Source organism: Echiichthys vipera (genome assembly GCF_963691815.1).
Source record: "Echiichthys vipera genome assembly, chromosome: 2".
Lineage (NCBI taxonomy): Eukaryota > Metazoa > Chordata > Actinopteri > Perciformes > Trachinidae > Echiichthys > Echiichthys vipera.
This window is the reverse complement of record NC_139827.1, coordinates 23,822,079-23,848,465: the sequence shown is the minus strand read 5'-3', so window position 1 is coordinate 23,848,465 and position 26,387 is coordinate 23,822,079. Positions and strand designations below refer to the sequence as shown.

The 26,387-nt window shown below is 40.6% G+C and overlaps 1 protein-coding gene across 1 annotated transcript in view; it reads left to right on the top strand.

Annotated features, from left to right (window-relative positions):
* Window positions 1-414: 414 nt before the first annotated feature.
* The window catches only part of gcgrb (glucagon receptor b), a 55,364-nt gene continuing 29,391 nt past the window's right edge, over window positions 415-26,387 (top strand). Inside the window, exon 1 of the mRNA XM_083934374.1 lies at window positions 415-547. The gene's annotated coding sequence lies outside the window, so the exon portion shown is untranslated. The remainder of the gene's footprint in view (window positions 548-26,387) is intronic.

The following is a 26,387-nucleotide window of genomic DNA, read 5'->3' as shown; positions in this document are numbered from 1 at the left end:
AGGAGGAAGCAATACTAAGAAAGTGCGTTTTTAGGAACAGAATAACGATGTAGCCCCCCCCCCCACACACACACACACACATTTTGACTGCTTCCTCTATACTACTATGAGTTGTATTTTGAAAGTGTCCACCGGAAAACACCCTTCATTTTCTGACTGGTTTGACATACATCGGGAGCTCAGAGCACCAACAGCGGACCGTTCAACCTCTTTCAGTCCGACACTCTTCAGTCCTCGGCAACAGGAGCGAGGTCTTATTAGGGAAAGTGTTTTTATGGAAATAAACAGAGAAACAAAAGTGATCCTGGACAGATCTGGACCGGGGAAAAGTTGAAAACCCACAACAAGTCCGGTCTTTCTTCATCATTTCTTAATCTTCTTCTTCATCGCCCTTGTTTTGATTATTTTTTAATCCTCCACCTTTGGACACGGTGATGTGGGCAGGCTGTGCTCTCTGGACTGTACCTGCGGTGATGGGTCCGGCCGGGAGATGAGCGGCGGGCGGTGTGGGGGTGCCAGGGGCGCACGACGAGGTCTGGACGCCAAGGTAAAAAAAAAAAAAAGAAAAGAAAAGAAAACAACTAATTCTCTTGATGTTTGCTCTGTTCAGGGTTCACCTGTTTAATATACCCGTATGTGTCTTCTCCCTATGCGCTTTAGAGGAGCAGGGCTGTCGGACACCCTACAACTTTCTGATGTAGACTAATATGAGGTGTCGATTCGTCCTTTTCTTCTCCCTCTGGTTCAAACACCCTTTTATTGTGAAGGAGAGCGAAACTGTCATATTTTCAATTGTATGAACAACAAACTCATTTCACGGTCTTTATTCATTATCTGTTTCCCCTCTTCGTGCTGTATCCTAACTCATAAATTCACCATTATAGCCTAATTCATCCACCTGCCGTAGCTTACATACAGACTAATATACTGTATGTACTGGTATTAGGGTTTTACAGTTTTATATATCGATTGAAACACCAGTCAACACACATAATACAAATGCCAAGGACCACAATAAACTCCAAGAATAAAGCTATACAGTAGATTAAACATTGAATCATTATGATAACAACAAAAATAACATGAATAATAATAATAATACAAATTATATTAATTAATAATTATTATTATATTTTTATAATCTTGGCAGAAAGACATTGTGCGTTGGTAGGCAGAGAGGACTCACTACAAAGCTTTTGCCGTTTCTTGGTTCTGTCCAGTTTTGGATTGTTGCAATTTGAGAAGTGACAACTGCATTGCTTCAGTGTTTACCAGCAGCTACACCAGTGCTGGTATTATGTTCACCTTGTGTGTGTGTGGATGTGTGTGTGTGTGCGTATGTGTGTGTGTGTGTGTGTGTGTGTGTGTGTGTGTGTTGGATAGACACATATCATATGTACATACATACAATATTTCTGTGATAGGCCAATATCAGCCGATTACTTGACCAACCGATATACAGTAAATTGTCACTGCACAAGCATGTGAGATACAGTCACAAAACTTTACAGGCACGTAGTTGAGATCAAAAGGAAGGCCACATTGAAAGAAGTGTGTGACTTCATGCCCCTGGCCTGATTTGGTGTTGCAGCCAGTGTGATTCCATCAAAAGATGGCCATCTTTTTGAAAAAAATACTATTTTTTCATAATATTCTACATGTTTTGTTAGTTGCTTTCTGGAGCACAACATAATTCCACTGTGTTGTGAATGTGACAAATAAACATTTGAGCATTAAACATTAAACATTTGATCATTGTGTTTGCTGATGTCCAAGACAGATGAGTAGTTGTTGTCTGAGACATTATGAGCTGATAAGAAAGACGGAGCGCAGAATATGAATCCATGGATATTGTGTTGTTACAGCTTCTTTCCTCAGGGTGAATGAGAGGCATACTGTCATTTGAAATTGAATTATAAAAAGTTTGGCGCATGATAAATATCTCTTTGTTATGCCACCTCTATCCATCATCTCCTCTCTCTCTCTCTCTCTCTCTCTCTCTCTCTCTCTCTCTCTCTCTCTCTCTCTCCCTCTCTCTCTCTCTCGCTCTCTCTCCAGTTTCTGTTTTCCTGCAAAACCCTGAAAATTCAAATGCAGTTGCTTATTGCTAGTGTTTGTTTTTTTTTCTTCCTCAAAGGTGTGGCTTGTGTGATGTGTGATAATTAAATATTCGATTTTGCTTGATGATTGATTTTGCTGAGTGATTTTTTTTAACAGGGAGATCATCTAGAATCAGCAGACATTAGGCAATCTCTGCTGGTTATTTTACTGCTTACATTGTGAACAGAAGACTTATAAGAGGCTAATGCATCTGCCACCAGAGTCCCTATTACTGTATATGCCTTTAGGGGTTGTACAGTGTCCCTGCGGTCATAAACAGTTAGTTTACAGTAGCATGTAGAGGCTGCATTTGGCATAAATCAATGTTATATCCCTATTAGGAACTAATGTGTTTGGTGGGTGCCAATAATGACTATAAAATCATTATTATTAGTGCTTTGGCTGCAATTATTGCTCAATTGGTGGTTTATTGTCAAGATAAATTAGCAAATATTTTGAGAATTAATCGTTTTAGTCATTTTTTTTCAAGCAACAATATAACGTATTTACTCATTACAGCTTCACAAATATGCCTATTTGCTGCTTTATAATATATAACAATGAACGGAATATCTTTGAGTTTTTGAATGACTGTCAAATAAGTCAAGTTTTCTCAACACGTCAACTTGAGATGTAAGAAACAACTTATCAAAGAAAATCAAGAAATTAGCAGATTAATCATGGAAGAAAATAAGTGTTATTTGCAGCCCTACGTGGAAACAAAAGTATAAATAAAATGCTTAAGCCCAGTTCAGACCAAAGATCCATGACGAGACAAGTTGACTACTTACAACGTTTTGAAACGAAATTCTAACCCTAGTTCTACTAGCAGAGGCAGAGCCCTCTGCTCGTCTCTATAGGTAATACTCTCCTCCAATAACAGCATGCATTCACCCACATAAATATGTAGCGGGCCAATCAGGACATGCCTACTTGAATATGTGCCCTTCAGCATATAAGGCAGTACACACCACTGTTTGCTACACCCTCTTCAGCAAGCGGCATAGGAGCGACAAGGGCCCCTTGGGTAGAGGGCTCTGCGGAACAGCGCACTTTCCAATGAGCTTTTTGGCTGTTGTAACAGGTGACGTGACTTATGTTCTAAAACCAGCTGCTTGGAACTTGACAAGCTGAGTCGCAGGGCTTTACACACATGCCATCTATGACTTTCTGTCATTTCAGGTGGTGTTCAGGCTATTATATGTTGTATATGTTCTGGCACCCCGGCATTCTCCACCTCACTGACAGGTTTCTCCTCAGAGAAGTTCACCGCTCATCCCAGTCAATTTTGAAACTCGTCTTCTGCTTTAAAAGGGGATGTGCGGTGCTGATATGATTGGCTATTAGTGAAGCCTGTCCCATGGACAATATATTCATCCCATCCATCACGATCTCCAGTGGTTGAAGTTGGTGCTCGTGTTTGCACCGGAGCCCTTTCTCCCCTTTTGTGTCCTTTTGCCCTCTTCTGTGCTTTCGTTCACTTTCCAAGAAGTAATATACTAAGTTGTGCTGCCCGAGGGCTCCGTGGTTTCCTCAGACATCAGACCACTCTTTTGTAATGGTATGATGGCTGCAGATTTGATTTGCTTGGTTAGGATGGGCCGGCGCACATGCACAGAACAAAGAAAGATATTGATTCACAGACGTTGGTCTTCAAACATGCAAGCAGATGAAATAAGATAATGTCTTCTTTATCCATTAACTTCTTTCTCCTAATGTGAACACACTATTGCCCAAAAGTTGGAGGTTTTACAGGCTAAACTATTTTTTTCCAATCAATAAACAGACAAGACTGAGCAAGTGTAATTCAGCAGGACTGTGTTTGGAGCCTGTATGAGCTGTTGTTGGAAGTAAGCGATTGCTTTGACCCCTTTTGTCCATTAATATATTGGACTGTGTACTGTTTCTAGAAGTAAAGTGAGCCTTCAATCTACACACTATACATTATAGCAGACCTACATTTCACTTCATACGGTTTACATTTACTACCTGTGCTAGGAAGTAATTTAGTATCACACTCTGCTCCCTCCTATCTTTTCTATTGTTGATTATATCCATCCATTATCTGTAACTGCTGATTCTTATCCTAGAGAGCTGGAGTTTTTCCCAGCTGTCATAGGGTGAGAAATGGGGTACACGCTTAACAGGTCATATGCAGAGAGAACATGTTCCACACAGAAGGGCCCCAAGCCGGGGGTTCAAACCCGGAACACTCTTGAGGCAACTGTGTTAACCACTGCTACTGTGGCTCCCCTATATTGATTATATGGCAGTTTGGAACAAAGCTTTTAAAGGCCAATATACAGTGAAGGCTCAGTTTGTTAGGATACACCACCTATTTCCCAGTGTCAATACCATAGACCAGGGGTGTCAAACTGATCCAGTGTAGGGCCGCTGTGACTGCAGGTTTTCATTCCAACTAAGCAAGAACACACCTGATTGGACTCATTCAATCACCTGAATTGCCTTCACACAGTTGATTTGTTGGATCAGATGTGTTCTTGCTTGGTTGGAATGAAAACCTGCAGCCACAGCGGCCTTTTACTGGATCATGACACCCCTGCCATAGACTGTATAAAACATAGAAGCAGTCTCTGTGATGTCACCCATAGATTTTGGTGTGAAGCTCAATGTGAGTGGCTGTGGTCCGACTTTATCCACTCTTTACTAATCCAAAGAGGAGCTGAGGCGGGAACAATAAAGCCTGGTTGCAGAAACAAGCACCTGTCTCCGTTGAAGTTAACAGGGCAAACATGGCAAGTCCCACTATAAAACATCATATTTGTGCTGTTTCACCTTTGACTGATAAATGCTTCCACAAAATGAGAAAAATACATTATTGTTTTTTTTATCTACTAAATGTATGTGTTTGTTTCCTTTGTTATTGGTTTTCAAACAGATAGTGGCAGCTGCATATCAGCTCAGGCCCCTGTTTGATCCAATATAGCTGCTACACCATGATACCCAATGGGGCAGGTCCATCCTAGTATCACTGACTAGACTGCTATTATAACCAGACCAATACATCAATGGCTCTGATTATAACTGACTGGGCTGATGTGGCCTGACAGAGTTAGGTGAAAATCCTTTATTTGGAGAATGGACCGTTTGCTACAATGCCTTGCCTCTGTGCTTTACAGAATACCACTGCTTGGCACCAGTGACGTAATGACTTTGTATGTTGTGAACACTTATTCATGCCTTAAAGTTGGGCATTTTAACATGGGGGCCTATGGGGACAGTTTTGAAAATATGAGAAGACCTACACGCAGATTCACAGGGCAGAGACAGGAGTAAGGAAAAAACTAAGAGTTTACTGAAATTTTCAGGTAGAACAAACTTCAGTCCGTTCCAGATAGGAGTGGGAATCTTTGATTCAAAACGTTACATTTTTGAATTAGTACATGGCATGAAAACATTAGATTATACTTTACTTTTTGAAAAAGGTATCAACTTATTGCTATAATGTAAACACACAAAAGGCAAAATATATGACCACATGTAATTTAGTCATGCTTAACTTCCACAAGTTTTTTGTATACATATAAATTCTCAGTAATTGAATTGAATTGAATTGAATTGTCTTTAGCTACACGGTGGTGTAGTGGTCACAGCAAGAAGGTTACAGGTTCGCATCCCGGCCTGGGCCTTTCTGTGCGGAGTTTGCATGTTCTCCCCGTGTCTGCGTGGGTTTTCTCCGGGTACTCCAGTTTCCTCCCACAGTCCAAAGACATGCACGTGTTAGGTTAATTGATGACTCTAAAAAATTGCCCGTAGGTGTGAATGGTTGTCTGTCTCTGTGCGTCTCTATGTTCCCTGCGATAGACTGGCGTCCTGTCCAGGGTGTACCCCGCCTCACGCCCGATGTCAGCTGGGATCGGCTCCAGCACCCCCGCGACCGCGACCCCGTGATAAGGGGTTGAAGATGAATGAATGAATGAATTGTCTTTATTGTCATTGTACCAGTACAATGACATTTACAGTACAATCCCTTAAAGTGCAGAAATAATTTAACATTAAAAGCATCAAAAAGAAAAGGCTATAACTTTAAAAGACACATTTAAAATGACAAGCTTACGCACCAACATGCATAATTTGTTTTTATAATACCAATATAAAAGTGCTATTAATATAGATAAAACTATACACATAGGCTAGTAGCTGCCTTATTTCTCCGAGTCTTGGCCATTTCCAAAATAAAACTGTACAAAAGTAATACGGCAAAACTGATATTTTGTCTGTTTGTGGCTTTTTATACATAAAATATTTTAATGTAAAGTATATTTTTAATTACCTTTTATCCTGAAATTCCACAGTGAAAAGTTCTGTGAATATTACGCAATTAATCTTATTTCAATATTTATTTGGTATTTGGGCCTGGTTTATGTAACACTTATGTAACACAAAAATATTTTCGAGTTGTATTTCACAGGGTGTGCTCCCGTAAAGTTAATATTTCATCCCCTCTCTGCAGGTAAGAGTGTCATACTGCAGAGTGAGACAGAATGACGGTTAAGTGTTCACCCTTCATGCCAGCTCCTCTGAGCCGTTTCAATGCATATACCATAAATGTCAGAATACGGGCACACTACAAATATAGGGCCGGCTTGTTTGTCTATGGAGACGTCAATGGCGGCTCATTTGACCGCAGTGAGCATTCATAGTGTTGCCAAAGTACTTGACTTTCATTTTGCAAACCTTGCATATTACATGAGTTGTGTCCAGCTTCTTCCCTGGAGGTTGTCAAATCCCAAGTGCTCCCAAAGACTTTACTTCAATGATTGGTGATCTGGCAGTGACTGACTAGACATTAGCTCCCTGCAACAGTGTTGACGTGCCATGAAGTGCGCACCGTGAGACAGAAAAAGAGTTTTTAAAAATAGATTTTTTGGAAATTATGAATCAATTATGAATCTTAAAAAATAGGAATCGCGATTTCTACATGAATCGATTTTTTTGCCCACCCCTAGTTCCAGAGTTCAAAACCAATAATCAGGATGACCAGGCAGATGTACAGAGCCGTCAGGCAAGACTCATAACGGGTAAGAAGGCACAGGTCAAAAATCCAAAAAAGCAGATACATACAATCAGGCGGGATACGTAGCCGGCAGGTGCACAATTACGATCCGGCCAACAACAAAAGCGAACTGACTTATATAAGTATGGCGTGGAAAGCTGGTAGGTGCTGACTGGAGAATGAGCAGAGGGGTGTGTGCAGGAGAAGCAGCAGTAGGCAGGGGTTTACGCGAAGTCCATGACATTGAGTTTGCTGCTTGGTAGATACATGTCAACTCTTTTTACACTTGCTCCCTGGAACACTATGGATGTCAGTGAAGCATATCAAATGATTTGATGCAGTCTGTGTGTGTTACATAATGGTTCACACTTTGCAACAGTCATTGTTGATCGGTATGTGCCCAAGTCATGTTGCCATCTTTTGGAGTTGGAGAATAAATGGAGCCAAGGAGGAGGAGGGGAAAGCTAAAAAATGTATCCATAAAATCCATCCTGAGGGGCACATAAATGTCTGAACAAAATTTCATAGCAATCCATCCAGTAGTTGATGTGTGATATTTCAGTCCAGACCTGAATTTCATTTTTTTTCCTTTTCAGTTTACTTAAAGGTACCCTGTAGAGTGTTTGATTAGTAGCAGCAGTATGGAGCAGTGTTCTACTGTGCAGAACAAATGCACACACATTAGTGCCCACACAGAAGCACATATTTCTGCGTGGAATCCATGGACTGTATATGTGTATATGTACCTGTAAGTGTTTTGTGGTAGAGTCACGTCATCGACCAGTCGGAGGTCGATCATGGCTGTCAATCATGACGTTTCATCCCGTTTTTATAGCAGTAAGTAAAACCAAATGTATCAGAGAAATTAACACTTCAGGTCATGTACTGTTTGTTGCTAATAGGGTGAGCATTTTCAGAGAGAAGGAGGTTTATGTAAGAGCAACTCTTGCATATTTCATGTACTGTATTTTCTTTTGTAGACTCCTCTATTTGATCTGTCTTTTATTTATTCATTAAGTAGAGGAATGGGCTTGGGTGAGTGATTACACAATTGAACCTTACATTAACCTCACTCCTGCACACTACTGTACATCACGTCGTCAACACACACACACACACACACACACACACACACACACACACACACACGCACACACACATACACACACACACACACACACACACACACACACACAATCACACACACACACACACGCACGCACTTGCATGAATATACAGTACAGTAAATGTGCATGCATGCATTCAGTGCCTGCTGAAAACGTTACTTATATATCTGCAAAGATACCCTCCCTGATTCTGGGTCTGACCATAGACTGTATAAAATATGGGCGTAGCATACCCGTTGAGGTCCATTCTCTCAACTTGATCCAATCACACTTGCCTACGGGAGTCGCCATCTTGTCAGACTTTGACTCCACCTTATTTCCTTTTACCAAGAATAGGCATGTATGTGATGTTGGGGGGAGGAAGAAACGTCCGTCTGGCTGACGTATATCTCCGAGGAGAAGTGAGGGCCAGCGGCTAGCTGTCACTAAAGAGGCTGCGCCCCTAATTATTCATATATTTTATCCAATAAAATAAAAACTAGCCTGGTACAAAAAAGATATGTCATGGAGATATGACCTAAACATGCAGACTAGAATGTTTTTTTGAAACAGGCCTTAAATAGGTTGTTTAACAAGGGGGTCAATGAGAAATCGCTCTATTGTGAAAACTTCTCCTAGTGGCCACTCAGAGAACTGCAGTGTTTGGCACTACCATACTGGATCAACCAGGAAGTTGCTGTGGTGGGGGCTTGGGTCTGACCCACAAATCTTTAAATTTCCTCCCTGCTCACTGTCAATGTTGTAAAACTCAACATGAATGACGAAAAGTTTCCAAACTTCAATAGTGACCTGGAAGGAAACGTGGGCAGCTAGAAGGATATTGGAGAGCGCTTAAATCATTTTACATTATTGCTGTCCTCTCTTAGAAGTGATTTTTGTTTGTGTGTGTGGTGTGTGTGTGTGTGTGTGTGCTTGTGTGTGTGTGTGTGTGTGTATGTGTGTGTGTGTGTGTGTGTGTGTGTGTGTGTGTGTGTGTGTGTGTGTGTGTGTGTGTGTGTGTGTGTGTGTGTGTGTGTGTGTGTGTGTGGTGGGGGCGGGATTGGGGATGTTATATGAATTATTACATTTGTAGCAGGGCTGTTGTCAAGAACAACTTAATCCAGTTCAAGTCTAGGCTCAATACGACGGCCCTGGTTTGAAGTGAAACATCCCAGTCAGTGGATCCACTAGCTTAATCCCGTTGCAAGAAACCACATTATTTGTCTTTGTCATGAGTGACAAAAACAAAGTGAAGTGGTGTGACAGCGTAGCATGTCCAAGTGTGTACCGCCTCTGTGTGTGTATGTTTTTTATGTGTGCGTGTCAAGAGAAGGCCTGCTCTATAAACACAATTGTTTATTTAATCAACATTGACTCAGACTGGTTTCTGACGTATGTTCTGGTCACACACACACACACACACACACACACACACACACACACACACACACACACACACACACACACACACACACACACACACACACACACACACACACACACACACACACACACACACACACATTCAGAGCACAATAGGAGCAGATTGCCCCTGCCTGGTTAAACAGAGACATTTAATGTGTCAGCGAAAATTACATTATTTATTCTCGATCTGATGCTGATGTCATCATTGTGAGATACCATCAATGTGGCTAATTAATCCAGTAAATGGCCGCAGGACAGCTGGACATGAGGCTGCACGACGCCTTACAGATGTTTTAAATAGCTGAGCTTTCTCTACTGATATAGAACAGTTGAAGGTGAGGCAAGTTTTAGTATTTTATGTGAGTAAAATAGACAAGTGTTGTCATTGCGGTCAATAACATACAGTTAAAACGATGAATCACACTGTTATCGGCATCGATAAAAGGAATTAATAAGCCTTGAGGCATGCAATTCCAAATCAATCCCCATAGACCCCTGTGTTACAATGCCCAACTTTACAGCACAAATAAACATGTTTACAGCCTGGTAGAAACAGCAGGACGAGCAGCTAAGTAATTACTTACTACTACTACTACTACTACTACTTACTAAAAAGTTCACTTTGCCCACTATCTATTCAGGGCTTTGCGTTAACTTTGCATGTAATCGTTCCGCCCAATTTGCATGAAACGCCGTAAAAAAAGGTGTTGAATAATTAAGTGAATGAATGAAATTCGAGGTGCAGCAGAGTGAAGCGAGCAGCGTCAGTATAACCTATGTGTACAGACAAACTCATTAAACGTATGGAAAACAGCTTGTTAACTCATAGCCATATAGCACTAAGACAGTATTTTGAAATGTGACCACAGCTTTGATAAATCCATACTGGGATGTCCATGTACCTGCAATGCCACTGTGTGCGTTCATTGATGACTATCTGGATGAATTTCATCTTCATGCTGCTCTGTGAGTTTCTCTGACTGACAGTGAAATTGGAAACCATAAATCAGTTCATTACATTCACAATCATTTGGAAACCTGCGTCATACCTTACTCCACCACTCCCTCTTTCTCTCTCTGGCTTTCAGTGTCCCTGACCTGCATCTAAATCTCTTATCTCACCCATTATTGATAATAATACTTCCTTTATACACCCTGACTGATACGGGAGTCAATTACATTCACTTCCTTTGTTGTTCTATTGTATGTTTTTCCACATCCCCTTCCCCTCCCTTTTATTTCACTTACTTCTCCTCACACTTGCATTAACCACCTCTTAATCTGCCACTACATCTCGTCACGCTCTCCCATTCCTTCTTCAGCGCTCACATTCAAATTGCCCGTCTGAATCTTCTATATTTTATCACTCTTGAAGCATTAAATTGAACCTCTCCTGCCTCTGCCCATCACTGCATTATATGTGGTTGTGTCTGTGTGTGTGTGCATAGGTGTTGGTTTGACACAACCTTGACTTTCATTTGGTCTCCCATTAGCAACGTTCAGATATGTTTGAACAATTTATTATACCGTCTTCACTGAAAGACAAATAATGAGCTTTATTAAGAATTAAAACTGGGTAAAGAAAGAGGAGAATGATAAAACTGGAGAAGTGAGAAGTTTTGGACGGGACATCTACTGTAGCCACGAGAAATAAAGGTTGATTTAATTTGACGCTGGCTATAAAGTTTGTCAGGTAAAAAGATATCTTTAGTGATTTATGCCAAAGCTCTCCAGTACTTTAAAAATACTTAAGTCACTTTAACTTAATGTAAAATCAACGCAATATTTAAAGACAGCCTTTTAGCTGCAATGGCAGCATGGCTCTGAGGATGTTAGTTGATCGTTCTGTCCAGACGGAAATATCTCAACATGGATTGCCATCAAAGTTTGTGCCAACACTTTACATTCTGACGACTTTAGTGATCCCCCGACTTGAAGGCCACCATCAGATTGACGTATTTAATTTTTTTTTGGACGTAATATTTTGGTAAATATTGCATGGATTGTTGTAAACGCTCATGTTTCCTGGACACGAATGCCTCCTTCTTTTTTTTCTCATATTCCATTGTTGACATTAAAGTTGCTTCACAGCAGCATGTTATCATTGTGGCATATCAGCATGCTGACGTTAATGTTAAGCACTTCTGTGCCTAAGTGCAGCCTTGCAGAACCACGAGCATGGCTGTTGAAGGAAGATGGAATCAAGCTTCTCCATTCTGCACGTATGCAAACATACACGGTGTCGTTTGGACACGTTTGTGTGTGTAATTCTATTTATACTGTACCAGATTTGGAGTATAATGTGATCACTACGAAGCAGTTTCATGTTCAGCAAATTACAATGTGAAAAATGTAAGGGAGGGGCGGCAGAGTAAGGTGGTGGTTAGCACTGTCTCCTCACAGCGAGAGGGTTCCTGGTTTGAATCCCAGTTTGCATGTTCTCCCCGTGTTTGCGTGGGTTTTCTCCGGGTTCTCCGGTTTCCTCCCACAATCCAAAGACATGCACGTGTTAGGTTAATTGATGACTCTAAAATTGCCCGTAGGTGTGAATGGTTCTCTGTTTGTCTCTATGTGCCCTGCGATAGACTGGCGTCCTGTCCAGGGTGTAACCTGCCTCACGCCTGATGTCAGCTGGGATTGGCTCTAGCCCCCCGCGACCCCGACAGGGACAAGCGGTTGAAGATGAATGAATGAATGAAAATTTAAGGGAAATGAGGAAACAGAAATTATTTCAGTATTATCAGTCCACTAAATTCATGAAACAAACGTGAAAGAATTTGGATTTATGAATGTAAATGTATTTTTGCCGAATTGTCATGGTTCACTTGTCACGGCCATGTCAATGCAGCCGCACGCCGAATACACGGTATGTAGATTGTTGCAGGTAATGCAGGACCAAAGTTCAAAGTCCAAAGTTTTCACCTGGAAACGTTTAGCAGTACACCGTAACATTTAGCGTAACAGGCTGATTAGCGTGCATGTCAGTCACACTATGGCGAGGTTCGTGGTCAGCTAAAACAGCAATGGAGAATGTTGTGTACAGGACAAGGACAGAAATGTTTGAAATGTTCCTTATTTTAATAGTGAAAATACTTTAAGAAAGTTGCCAGTTGGCAAACAGTTTATGTCTTTGACACCTGTGTTACTGTCTGTTCAAAATAAATTAAAAAAAAACATTTCCTAACAGTACTTTTTCCCTGCTACTGATCTTGCATTGAACCGTGACTTCTGTGTAGCCTACCCTTATACCCCTGAAGATGGGCAATGATTTGTCTTGTGCCTTGAAGAAGAATTCTTTCTCGCGTTAACACAAGATCATGCGAGAATCATGTTTACACGTCACACGAAAATCCACCTTGTCAGGCTCCAAGGAATGCGTTTGTGTTTTGGCTAGAAGTCATCCGGCCAATCCTGTGAGGAGCTACTGGCAGTTGAGGGGGGAGTGGGGCTGAAGACGACATGAGAGACGAACGCTCGCTCAAAACAACAATGGCTATATAACAAAGAGGTTGGCTTAGATGCTGCAATAGCAGCACGCCACTAAAGGCTTTCCTTGATGGAAATGGTGTTTTCTCTCTTCTCCTGACTGACTTCAGCAAGAGTTTGATAGACAGATGGTTCATGTGCAACAAACCGTCTGAATCAAGTTAGAAGAATTGACCTTCCTGTGCTTAGATAGAAGATCACTTATGACAGTAATATGCTGAACTGCACGCCCAAACCCTGAAAGAAAAAATGAAAAAACAAACTCCCAACAGGATGTTGGATTAACACAGTTAGCTTCCTTGAGATGTGAGAGATGTTGATGCGGGCTTCTCTGCCAGCCTCTGTAGTTACCCACCTTTTACTAAATCATTTGTAAAGGTGTGTTCTTTTATCTCTGCTGAAGCGTGAAACTCTAGATTTATTCTTCTTTAGTATTAATTCACCTCACTTGTAGTCCTACGTTTGAAAAATGAAACAACTGCCAACACAGAAAAATCTTTTAAGTAGACCAAATGAAATACATTGAAGAAATAATATTCAACAGAGCTTTGATTTTGCTCTTTAATGTAACACTAGAGTGCCTGAGAAAATTCTGATTTTAACAGAGGAGAAAGTGGTCTCCTGCCCCGATTGTGTGTGAGGGAAAGCGAGAGTACAGATTTTCTCACAGCGCTCTAGGTCTTTACTAAGTGCAGAAAACAGACCAGAGACATGCTTGGACCAAAGCAAAATGAAGCTGGAGGAAGATCCGCTGCCGCTGAGCTGATCCATTATACATGAAGCGCTAATATATAATGTGATCTTCTTTACAAAGCTGGGAGGGAAGACAGAGAAGGAGGGGGGAGAGAGAAAGTGAGAGAGAGAGTGAGATGGGGAAGTAATATAGATGGGGTTTGTCTGTTATGTCTGTCTGACGGGTCAAGCAAGACAGTTTGACACCATCAACAGAGATCTGCTGCCGCTGCTGTTTCCTGACACGGATGAATCCCAACTAACAAACTTACTACTCCACTGACTCATTAATCACAGAACATACCTTAGATGGACAGTAAAAACTGTATGATGAATTAACTCACATTTACACTCTTTCCAAACCTGTGTGGGCACATACATGTTTATTTTTAGTGAACTGTCTCTCAGATGCACACATGCCCACAGTTTAAGGAATGAAGGAGATTACGTTCAGTCTGAGGATATGTTTAGGCTTGTCACGATGAAATCACACTGGCAGACCGGTGATGTCCTTTACTGAATGAGTTTTGTCTGGCTCACATGTGAACTTTGAAGTACATGTGTGTGTGTGTGTGTGTGTGTGAGAGTGTGTGTGTGTGTGTGTGTGTGTGTGTGTGTGTGTGTGTGTGTGTGTGTGTGTGTGTGTGTGTGTGTGTGTGTGTGTGTGTGTGTGTGTGTGTGTGTTTGTGTGTGTGTGTGTGTGTGTGTGAGTGTGTGTGTGCTATTCTGTTGGCTTTTGGAGACAGTATTTATAATTAGACAGGTGAACATTTACCCTCTAAGATATCACTTTCCCCTCTTTGTCTTTCACCAACTCTAAACTTATGTTTTAGTCATGCTGCTCGTCTGTCGTCATGACTACTGTTGTTGGGACAACCATTTTCCTAGCTCTCTACGGGACAGCCTTTCATTGTTCCTGTCACTGCAGGACAGGTTATCAGTGAATGAAGATACAACCTCTTCCATTTCCCAGGGAGAAAACTCTGTTTCTACATCACTCCATTGTTTGTGTTTCTTTTGCGTTATGGGACTTGGCTGTAGCACCTGCGCAGATAGTCGACGGCGCTCAATAACCGGAATAAGGTGTATACATGCAGCATACTCATAAAAAGGAAAAGCACATTCATGTCCATGTAAATGCATTCATTATGTGCATTGGAATGGTGTGGGTGGCTGTATAATCATGTAGGAAACATGTTCTATACATACCAGATATATGCTTATGTGGGTGTGACAAATGGAAATGTCACAGATGTCACTTTTTCCTTGAGCTGAAAGAGAAGAACTAGAAACAGAATTTTTTTTTGAATGCGTTCGAAAAAAATAACAAATAATACATTTTATTTGTGATCCAAGTAGTTTTTTTTAATCATCCCCAGATCTTTTTGATTGTTGTTATTATAATAATAATAATAATTATTATTATTAATATTTTTTTGAGTGCTGTCTCTGTGAGTGAGACTGGCAGGATACTTGCGTACCCCTAATCAGGCGTAATAACATATCCAAATGATTTAATCAATCTTTGTTTACTTATGTGGTCATCTCCTGATTAAAGTATCAGTCAGGGCAGCAACACTATGATTTCTGATTCATTCACAGTGAGAGAAGACTGTGAGGAGGGTGGTGGCAGGGTGTGCGCTAAAGGAAATTTATGAATGATTTCTCAGTTACAGGCTGGAGAGCCATGAATGTACGGGCTGAAAACAAATAGCCCTACAGGATTATGGCAGCGATTTCTTTGTGGTTACAGCTAAAATTGATCTTTTCATATATTTACATGTTCATCACCATTTTACAAGCTGACGTATAAACACAAGCTTACATAAATAACATGCAATGATCATTCAGTTAATATGATTACAATATTTCAATTGAAAAAAAAATGAAAGGGTTGGTTAAAGGGTAACTTTGGTTTTGCACTAGGGCTGTAACTATTAACTATTTTGACTAATCAAAGTAATAATTGACAGATTGATTAATCAATTATTAATCTGATAAAAAATAAATAAGCTAAATTTAATTATTTCTAGCATTTTATTCAAGAAACCAAACGGGTTGTCTTCTTGTAGCCCACTATGCTCTTTTAAACATTGAAAGTTACATCTGATTCAATACAGACCATGTTGTTTTAGCTAGTAATTGATGTCAAAGGGAAGTACAAACAAGGCCACTACAATAAAATATAATTAGATAAATGGACATTGGGGATGCAGCCATGCACTGTAAATAAAAGGGAAAAATAACGTTAACTAGACATGGACATTCTAAATGGCTAAGTTCAGACTGCAAGTAAATCCCATCTTTCTCAAATCTTTTAGACCGACATTACACTGGTATTGTTAGCCAGTACGTTTTTTGTTGTTTGTTTATTTGCAGGGGATCAGATTGGATTTATGTGTCACCAACTTGTCTGCATGGGTTGCCGTGGTAATGACGTACTGTAGGCGTCTGTAACCACTTAGTCATGCTGGTGTCAGATGGGGCTTTCCAAGACGGAACCATGAGCCAGCTTGTTAACGAGCCAATCAACTGTTAAATGAGTAAAATATAAAAACGTTATCCTTCTCCCACACACTTTTTGTTACAAAGCAGTGAAACACACTGCCATGGCCAGATCAAGGACAACTATGTTTGGCCCTTTTTCGTGAGGTAAAGGCATGGCGAAATTAGCAAAGTAGCTAACTGATAGCCACCAGCCACACCCTAGTTGGCGAGAAAATGAACCATACTACGGGCTGGAGCTAGCGGCTCTACGGTCCCTCACCCTCAATCCCACCAGCTAAGAGACTTCTTCTCTGGGGCTGATCGGTGGAGTAACGGGTGTGCAGTTGGAGTTGGGCATAGCTTTAGCAAGCAGTAGCTTTTAAATAGCCTTATCATGGGCACGGCAACATTGATCCATCACGGAACAGAGAAAGAACCGAGGAAATGCATTACTGTCTGTTATGTTTGTTTTCAAATGAACGTTTAATTGTGTGTTTGTCCGGGAGGTCAAAGAGACAGTGGAGTACATTCAATACACACCAAGCAGCAGCAAAGTGCAATAATCACGTCTCTGCAGCAGGATGCTTGTCTATGTGTTTCAGAGAGGAAGAAATTATTTGTAAACATATGCTGTGGGTATTATCTGGTTGCACTGCCCTGCTTTCCATATACATTGCTGCCTGACGCACTTTGCTGCTGCTTGGTGAGTTTTCAGGGTATGATGCAGTGACATCATAACATACACCCAACTCAGCGATGATGATTTTGTAATCAATTTTAATCAATGATGTTGTTGCAGCCATATTTACATATCAAAGTCTGGCTTTGAGAGTACTACTGCGTTTGTAAAATAAGTTGTACAAATCCTTTTGTGGCTCCAGAGGGAGTTATTTATTGCTTATTTCTCATGTCAGATGGTTTCAGAAACACATTTTAATCGACTGTTTGGCTGTAAAATTGGAAAGTTTGTGACCTGGGATTTTTTCCCTGCCCCAAGTTGTATGTGTCGCTCAGTGCTACAGTTGTAGGCCGCATTTCAATGCTGTGATTAATGTAGGTCTATCCAATCAGTACTACAGAGTACTCTACTGCAGTTGGTTGTCAGTTATTATTTAAGTTAGTTTCCAGGATTAGTCAACTGGGGAACCAATCAAGAACAGTGAGGTGGAAAAAGGAAGAACCAATATTAGTTAGAGGAAGTGGATTATATTTGGTACAGTATCTGCTGTATTTGCGGAACACTTGTTAAGAGAAATTGATGACAGAGTGCAATACCTTTGGGATACAGAAAAAAAAACTATTGAAACTCTCTTCCCGGCTGTAGCTGCTGTCATGTGCCCAGGGTTGGTTTCCATTATTTATGATTAAAGAAAAGACTCGTGTCACTGATCCTGGTCCATAGCGAGCAGTCAGGGCCAGCAACACACACAGCAGTGAGGATATTGATCCTTAAATAACAAGAAGTCATCTAATTACAAACCTTAATCCCACTTGAGGTCCATTGTGAATTCTCGTGTTGGTTAAACCCACTCGGTCACATCCTGAAGAGCAATCTCACCAAAATCAGCCGCATGATCAGCCTCAGCAGCGAGCCTCAGCATGAGCTGACTATGAACATCAGCATGTAGAGTGCCTGCCAAGTCCAGATCAATATCTTGCAGGCTTTAAGCATTGTTGGATTAGGAAGCTGATTAAGATGTCCAAGGTCCTTCTGCACGTTTGACCTCACAGGTTCCCAGCACCACCACACAATCACTTCTGTTGTCGCTACAACAACCTCAAGACAAACATGCAGACACACATGAGTACACAGTGTCCCAAGACAATCATCCCAAAGTTTTAACCTACTACTTAAAATGACTGAAAACCTCATAGTGACCAAACAATCCCTACAAAACAAAAAAACAAAAAACTAAACCCAAACGTCTAATTTTAAAAAGTGTCTAATTGATGCTTCTTATGTATTAGATCATGCACACAAATAACTTAATTAGTGCTGTGGATTCAATACTATATTAAATATGGCAACATTTCTGAAGTGATGCAGAAATCCTGAATTTCTGGAACTGGATGTGATCTGCATTATCATTAGGGTTTTTAACAGTGCATTCTCTTAGCGTTGACCCTGGGCTCATTTTTTTCTCCTATTCACACAGACATTGTTAACAAAGAGTTAAACTAAGCCCGTGGATATACGATTGTCACTACACTTCTACCATCTCTGGGCCAGATGTCCATTAGAACACATAACTTAAAACATTGCTGAATTCTGTTTCACTCTGACAACTTTTGGCCCCGACTTAGGTCGATTTTCAGGGGATAAGCCCTAGACTAAAGTCGGGGTTAGCCCACTTTGAATGTGCCAGGATTAAATTATAGCTATCCACAGTGAGTGTGAAGGGTGCACATAAGACAAAACAATCAGCATGAAAGGAGGCTAAATTATGCTATATTATGCACAGCTATTATTATTTTTTATTCTCATAACATCTCTTGGACCTCGTTCCCATCTGACAATGCCAAAATGCCCAGCAATTTACAGCACAAATATGCCGTACTTGATTATTATTGGTTTTCAAGTATTCAAAATCCAGTTCCTTGACCAGCTCAGACTGTTTTAACTAAAAGCCTTTGGCGCTCTCACTCTGCAAGAACAGTAAAAGAGGCAGACGTAGTGAAGCGAGGGTGAGCCTCCCCACAGCGTCACCACATGGTCAGCATCAACAATCATCCTATTCTGGAATTTGTCTGAAATCTCATCATAGGCACAGTAACACAAGAGAAATTAATAAACGCTCCTTAGTCTTTGGTGCCATTACTTTTCATCTCACAGCCATTTTTCTAATGTTTCTCCCTTTCTTCTGTTGCATGGATATGAATTGGATATTTACAAGCTGGAAGAGCTTGCTCCATGTGTGAAAAAGGCTAAAGAGCAAAAACTTGTTTCAGTGATGGATTCATGAGTTTTAAGGCTTATCAGACTCCTGCACTGCATGGGTGAAAAAGGATTTTACAACTTTAAAGTTATCACACTCGCACAACGATCAAACGGTTAAGATATGACGCTGTTTATGTTACAAAGTAATTTATCAGGATTGTGCACTTACACATTTTTTTTGTGATTATCGCAACAACTTGCCAACCTTTTGTTCAACTTTTTCGCTGGATTTGCTCTCTGTCATCCCTCTCAATCCTTACCTCACCTGTGCCACAACACAGGTGCAGAGAATGAGGAGGCTGTGCTCTTTTATGCTGCATGTGTTTTTTTATGCTGCATTGGTTTCTGTCTGAACATTACTTGTGTTAACATACCTCACAGCTAAAAAAAAACTGCACGGTTTGCTGTAGATACTGAGTGTTTTGGAACAGTGGAAAAATATGATGTTAGTCTGATTGTGAGTCACACAGTCAGTGTGACATTGACTCAGAAATTTACCACACATAAACACTTTCAGTCTCCTTTTTTTTAAAACAGGAAAGTATTTTTACCTTGGTTAATGTTGTTTATTATTATGTCTTGTAGTGAGTCGTTTATGGTAGAGACACAAGCAACGTAAAATCTTTTGATATTAAAATTGCATCCTTTTAGTTCCATAATTGGGTAATGAGGACCAAAAACTGAATGCCGTCCACTGCGCTAAAATTTCAAGTGGATTAAGTATAAGGGGCAAACAGCTTCAGATGGCCCATAAAAATAGTTCTTTGATTTATTTTGCTTTATTAATTTATAAGACAAGGGAAAAGGAGATAGGGCTATGGCAGTAGTTTTCCCACAGTAGGCATATAGAGAACTTTTGGAACCTGAATTGTACACCTCTGAGCTTATCAATTCCTTTTATCAATGCTGGCATGTTTTTATGACAGTTGCACATTGCAAAACAGTCAAGTAATGTTGGCAAAACCAGCGATATGCAGACACATCTTTCCATGCAACATTAGCTTAAATTCCAGGAAGGCTCTCAGCTCTGTGCAGCAACCTGTCTCATTTGTGTATTTACTCTCTACTCCTCGTCATAATTGATTTTCCTTCAAATTTTGATGCTTCTTAATATTGTGACAGAAAGAGCCTGAAACTGGTTGAACAGATGGCAGAGGCTTCATGTTGATTAATGAAGCCTCTTGTCTGAGTTATTCTGTTCTGACACTCATACTGTGACGTATTGCAGTGGTGTAATCAGCTTCCTGCAGTGCTTTCCAGATTATTCCTGTTAAGTTTTGCTCACTTTTTAAAACAGTTTCTTTTTCATTTTCCTCTGTCCTTTTTGTTTTTAAGTAAGAGCGACATGAGGGATATTGCAGTCAATCACACCTGCACAATCACTAATACAGTACTTCTTTCTCTCTTGAATGTCCTTTCTTGTACACACACACACACGCACACACACACACACACACACACACGCACATGCACACACACGGACGGACGCACATGCACACGCACGCACGCACGCACGCACGCACGCACGCACGCACGCACGCACGCAGGCGTTTTTGATCCACCCTGATTAGTGTTGTTGACAAAGCAATACTCCTGCTGCTTTTTTTTTTGTCACGTATCAGTGCTTTGCTCTGCATGCACACACACACACACATTCACAAACACACACACAGACACATACACACACACACACACAAACACACACAAAAGTCCTGTTTTTTCACATCAGGTGTTTTAGGCAGGTCACACACTCATGCAGACACACACTAAGCCTGTTGAGTGTAAATATTTGTGTGTAGCAGCAGGTCCGTCATAGCTGCTGACTCTCTGCAGAGCAGGCACAGATCCATTAATAATAGATGGTGGGATGAAGCCCGGACAGAAGTGAGCAAGCTACAGAGGGGGATTATGGAAGGAATGGTAGGATTGAACATAACAGCTCTGACACTCCGGTTACATGAACTGTGACTGTAAGGATGGGGATCGAGCGATCATGTGGGTGTACAGTTGAAGTTTATTTGCTCCGAAACTGATGCAAAGACACAGACAGAGGCCATTGACTGACTAAACCCTGCTCCCCTGCTATTTTAGCACTGCATTTATGCAGTTTGATAACAGTGAGAATTGAGTTTAGGGGCCTGCCAAACTGACAGTTGTCGGGAGCAGAATTTATCAGTTCAAGTTAGCTAGCTAATCAGCATAAACTGAAAACAATGTCTCTGTCTGTCATATTGGAACAAAATTCTCTGTCAAATTGGGTGACCAGACGTCCCTGATTCCCGGGGACAGTCCCCATTTTCAGTGACCTGTCCCCTGCTACTGCTGTCCCCGAAAAAAAATGTGCCCGGTTTTTACTGTGAATCCAAGATCCGAAAATGGGATATAGTAAAAAATGAAAAAACGTAAACGTTGCTCAAACTACATGTAAATTTGAGCACCCTACTACTTGCACAGGCTAAAGCTAGCTAGAACAAGCGGCGCCAGCCCAGAGCACAATGCCCCTATTTCTGGTATTTTGATTGGTGGAGTAGCTGTGTGGTAGAATATTATATTCCCTTCACGAGAGGCAGCTACAGGTACGCATTTTTTTCACGGAATTCATGCATCCATTCATCTAGCTATAGTACACACAGCTGAAATCTCATTGATTGGATAGGCGAACTAAAGGTGTTCTTCTAAGTTCTGAAAAGTTTAGGGAAGCTATAGCAATGTGAGTGCAGGGACAGTTGCAAAATCTCAAATGCCATTGATACCATTGCATCATTTAAAAGTAAGATTACATGACCGGACGGAGAACTCCACAGAAAAATGCAATGAATTTGCTCGCATTTTCAATGGAAAAAAAATCTAATCTATAAGGCTAGCTCATGGTGGACTACCTGACCTAAAGCAACAAGCTTCCAGAGGTGGGCAGTGGGCACACAAGAAACAAGAAAGGAGAGCTCATTGTCACTCTAAATTATGAAACGTCTTGCTCAGAGTTTTACTCTGTGGCACTGAAAGACAAACAGCTCGTGTGTGTTTTATGTTTACAAGTTTTACTCAAACTTTGTTTGCACTTTTCTTGTTGCATTAATTGTGTACCAAGTTCTATTTTGTGTTGTTTTATATTAATTTATACAGTTTTAAGTTAAGCAGGAAAGATATTTATTTTATTCTGTTAATTTTTGTTATTCTGTATAAAACAAATGATTTTCTATGTGTTTATATCACTCAAATATGCATCTGATTCAATTCAGGTTTGAGTCAAATAGTAAAAAAAAGGGCTAAAAAGATTCACTACACCAGAAAAAATGAAGGCAGCTGGACCAGCAGGCCCTGCTAATAAGGTGTCCCTTATTTTTTTTTTCAGGGAGTTGGCAACCCTAATCACAGTATACTGCTCAACAGGTTGGAAAGGTTGCTGGGGGACCTCCCCTACTGGCTTTAGGGGAAAACGTATACAAAGAAAAAGTGCTGTTTGGAAGTATTTAGCATACAACACTAACAACGAAGGGATGTAAACAATGCCTGTCTGAAAAGTCAACCAGCAACAAGACAGAAACAGCGGTAGCTTCTATACCAACCCTATTTAATCAACAACAATAATATGGAGCCAAGTAAGAAGGAACACAAAAGATACCTGATCACAGGACTGTAAGTGAATACATTAGCATGGACCAGATCCCTGTTTACACTGTGGAGAAACCTGCACAACTAATTTACCAACTGAATCCAAGGTTTAACCTCCTTCATGGAATCATTTAATGTACAGAGAAATCCCTTAGCTCTACAACACAATAAAACAAACATTTAAAAATATTTGTCATATATATATTCTCCCTGTGGTATCAGAAATTCTATTGATTACCGAGTATTTTCCTGGGTATTGGTATCGACTTTGAAATTCTAATATCGTGACAACCTTAGAAGGGACACAGTGGTCATACAGTGGAATTGCAACCTGGTCCGTCATGTGATGCCAAAGGCCCAGAGGGACTTTTCCCAATTGATTCTGTAATTTAGTGTCTACATTTTTTGAGCATCACAACCCCTGTGAAAATACTTTGTGCGTCACTATCAGAATTGTATTCATTCTGTCAGATGATATTTGGAAACTCGTTTGGATGCATGATTCAGTCATTTAATCCCCATTCAAGTTAGCAGTTTTTATAGTAATTTATGGTGGCTCCGGCCATTGCCATCTTGGCGGTGCCTGAGTCCGCCTGGCTCCCAACTGATCCAAAAATGGGATAAGAGGAGCCGGCCAAATGAAGCCTACGGTCAACGGTACACACCTGCCACTCAAAGAGACAATTACCATAAATATGCATTACTTAAGCCTTAATATAGTTTTAAGCATTAAGAGAATTGAAACTGTTAATAAAATGTACCCCCGTATAATAGGCATGAACAAGGAAATTAGCTATAAGGACATTTTTTTCCCCGCTGTAAAGTGCATCTTAATATGAGGATCTATGGAGAGTGACTTGCTTTTGGAGTCAGCCTCAAGTGGCCATTCGAAGAAAACACAGTTACTGTATGATACCTGTAAGGCGCCTGGTAGTAGAGTTGTGCGGTGATGCTCTCCTTCATATGACAGTAAACATATGGCCCTCTACTCCTGCTTCCAGTGGGGCTTTTCTGCATACCAGTATATCCCAGCTCTCCACTCAAATGCCCATCTGAGCATGTGTACTGCAGTTTGTGTGCTGTCACACATTGTATTATACTGCTGCATAAGTCAGTGCAAAGATACTATATAGATGATAAGTGGGGTTTTGTATTTGTTTGTGTGCAATTTCTCTGTTGCCCGTATGATTACATTTATCTACGTTTATCTACAGGACGTGGCTAGAGGGTCTTGTATGAAATTAATTGAGTGCACAGTAGTGTGCTTGTGTGGTCTCTGTCTTTGGGTATGCATTACTGATGTTGATTAGAGATAAAATTAAACAGTGCATGAACAAATGTGAATAGCTGGCTGGCTGCACCAGATGAACCCTCTGACTCTTTGATGAATTACTATCATTAAACACGTCATGTTTGCAGCTCAGAGAGCCTCCACATATAAAGACTGATCTGGCCAGTGGGTGGAAAGAAGTTGCTTTAAATTTCTAATTGACTGTAGTTTCCACTTTCAGAAGTTGAGCCACTTAGGAGGACACAGCCAGTGGCATGAGCTCAGAAATAACAGTTGGTAATCTAGTGCGGGAGGCATATGTTTTACTCTCAGATGATCCATACTGTCAAAATGGAAATTAGATCACCTCACTAAAAGTGTGTATTCTGTGTTCGAAACCATGACTTCATTACTTAATCCATCACAAAGTTTTTGTTAGACTTAATTCATTTAATGTAACATGAAAAATGTTGGGGGCAGTCCGGGATCTGAAGTCTGAGCATGGTGCTGCGGTTTGCGCTGCTTGAACTTGGGCTGCTACTGTGGCTAACCTCTCCCTCCTCCTGGTCAGTTATCACTGCAAATAGAATATTATTCGGTAGGAAACACTGTACTTAATACATGTCTATACATGTCAATCTAAAGCAAATCATTTAACCTGAACTAAGGTTACACCATCACATCTGCAATGAGATAATAATAATCATAATAATCTTTGAATTATAATTCCCCACATTGCTATTGTGAAGAGTGCACACATTTATGTTTACAAGTTACTGGAATTTCAGAGCACAGTCCGATATGTGGATGGATAATTCCCGTAGAGGCACCAACACATGCGTCCATCAAGTCAGTCTATTATCCAGGCAACCACCGCACAAACATGGCAGAGCGCTGAGGTGGCGGTGAGCGGTGGCAAAACAGACAAGCATCTAACAGCTAATGCAAGCCACCTGTGACAGCAGCCACTTATCACAGGTTCTTATTTATGCAGAACTTTAAGTCTTAACATAATTGAAACCCACCATACAGTCATCACGAATAGGGAAAGTAGCTAAAGGGACCAACATCGTTTTTTATACCAGGCTGTAAACAAATTTACTTCTGCTGCAATGTTGGGCATTTAAACAAGCGGCTCTGTGGGAGTTGCTCTGTTTTGAGGCCAGCCTGTGGTGGCCACTCAATGAACCGCAGTTGTTTACACTTCTGCAATGGCTTGCAGGCTCAGACCTGGGGGTTGCAGCTTGGTCAGGAATAGTGTGTGGCATCCGGACCCAAGGTACAGGCTAATTGTATTGCCACATGGAGCACAACTAAAGTCCTGTAGAGCTGCGTGCCTGGTGCACTGTCACTCATGTCAGCCTGTTGAATGGTTTAGTAACAGACCTAATTCACGTTAAATAAACATATCTGTGTCCATGGCTTCTTTTTCTACAGTCCAAGAATGCAGTAGTTCAGTGTATGATGGGTAAATAAGTGTCCTTAACCTTCAACCATGTGTCAACAATTCCCAGTTAATAAGATAATGGTAAATGAAAGAAGCACCTTACATGGTCGGAGTTTTATTCAACAAAATACAGTACATTCAGATGTTGAAGGCCATACACATCCACGGTTCACATACACAAGTTTTATCACTTATTTCAATGATTAGACCTCTTCTCTTGCTGTGTCGGCTTGTACACACACATATATATTTACACATATTGTAAATATAGAGCAGATCAATCATAAGTTGTGTTTCCATTCACAAATTTTAATGCATGTTTTGAAGAATCACATTAGAAAAGCTAAATGGAAATGGCAAAATTTAATAACACTTCCTCAAAAGTAATACTTTTAGATTAAACAAGATATTTGCTGCTGGAAATATCTGCGATTGCTACAATGTACAGTAACATCTTTGGTCTCCCCTCGGCACTGCACTTCCTTGGATCCGCAGCGACAGGCCCGCCAAGTGTAAAGTCGATTGGATGAATAGTTACTGAGAAAACCGAAGGACTGACAGAGACTCCTTCCGTTTTACTTCCATTGTAGTGTGCGTCTGTCCTGTCCTGTGGTAGTTTTACATTTAATAATTTCAGCAGGAGCTTCATTTAGTCTTTTAATTAGTTTCTTGAATTTTAAAGGACATGTAGTTATTTTTTCTCATAGTTTTACCCCTTTACATTATATTTATCATGTTGCATTTGCAACATAATAAATAATTTGTAA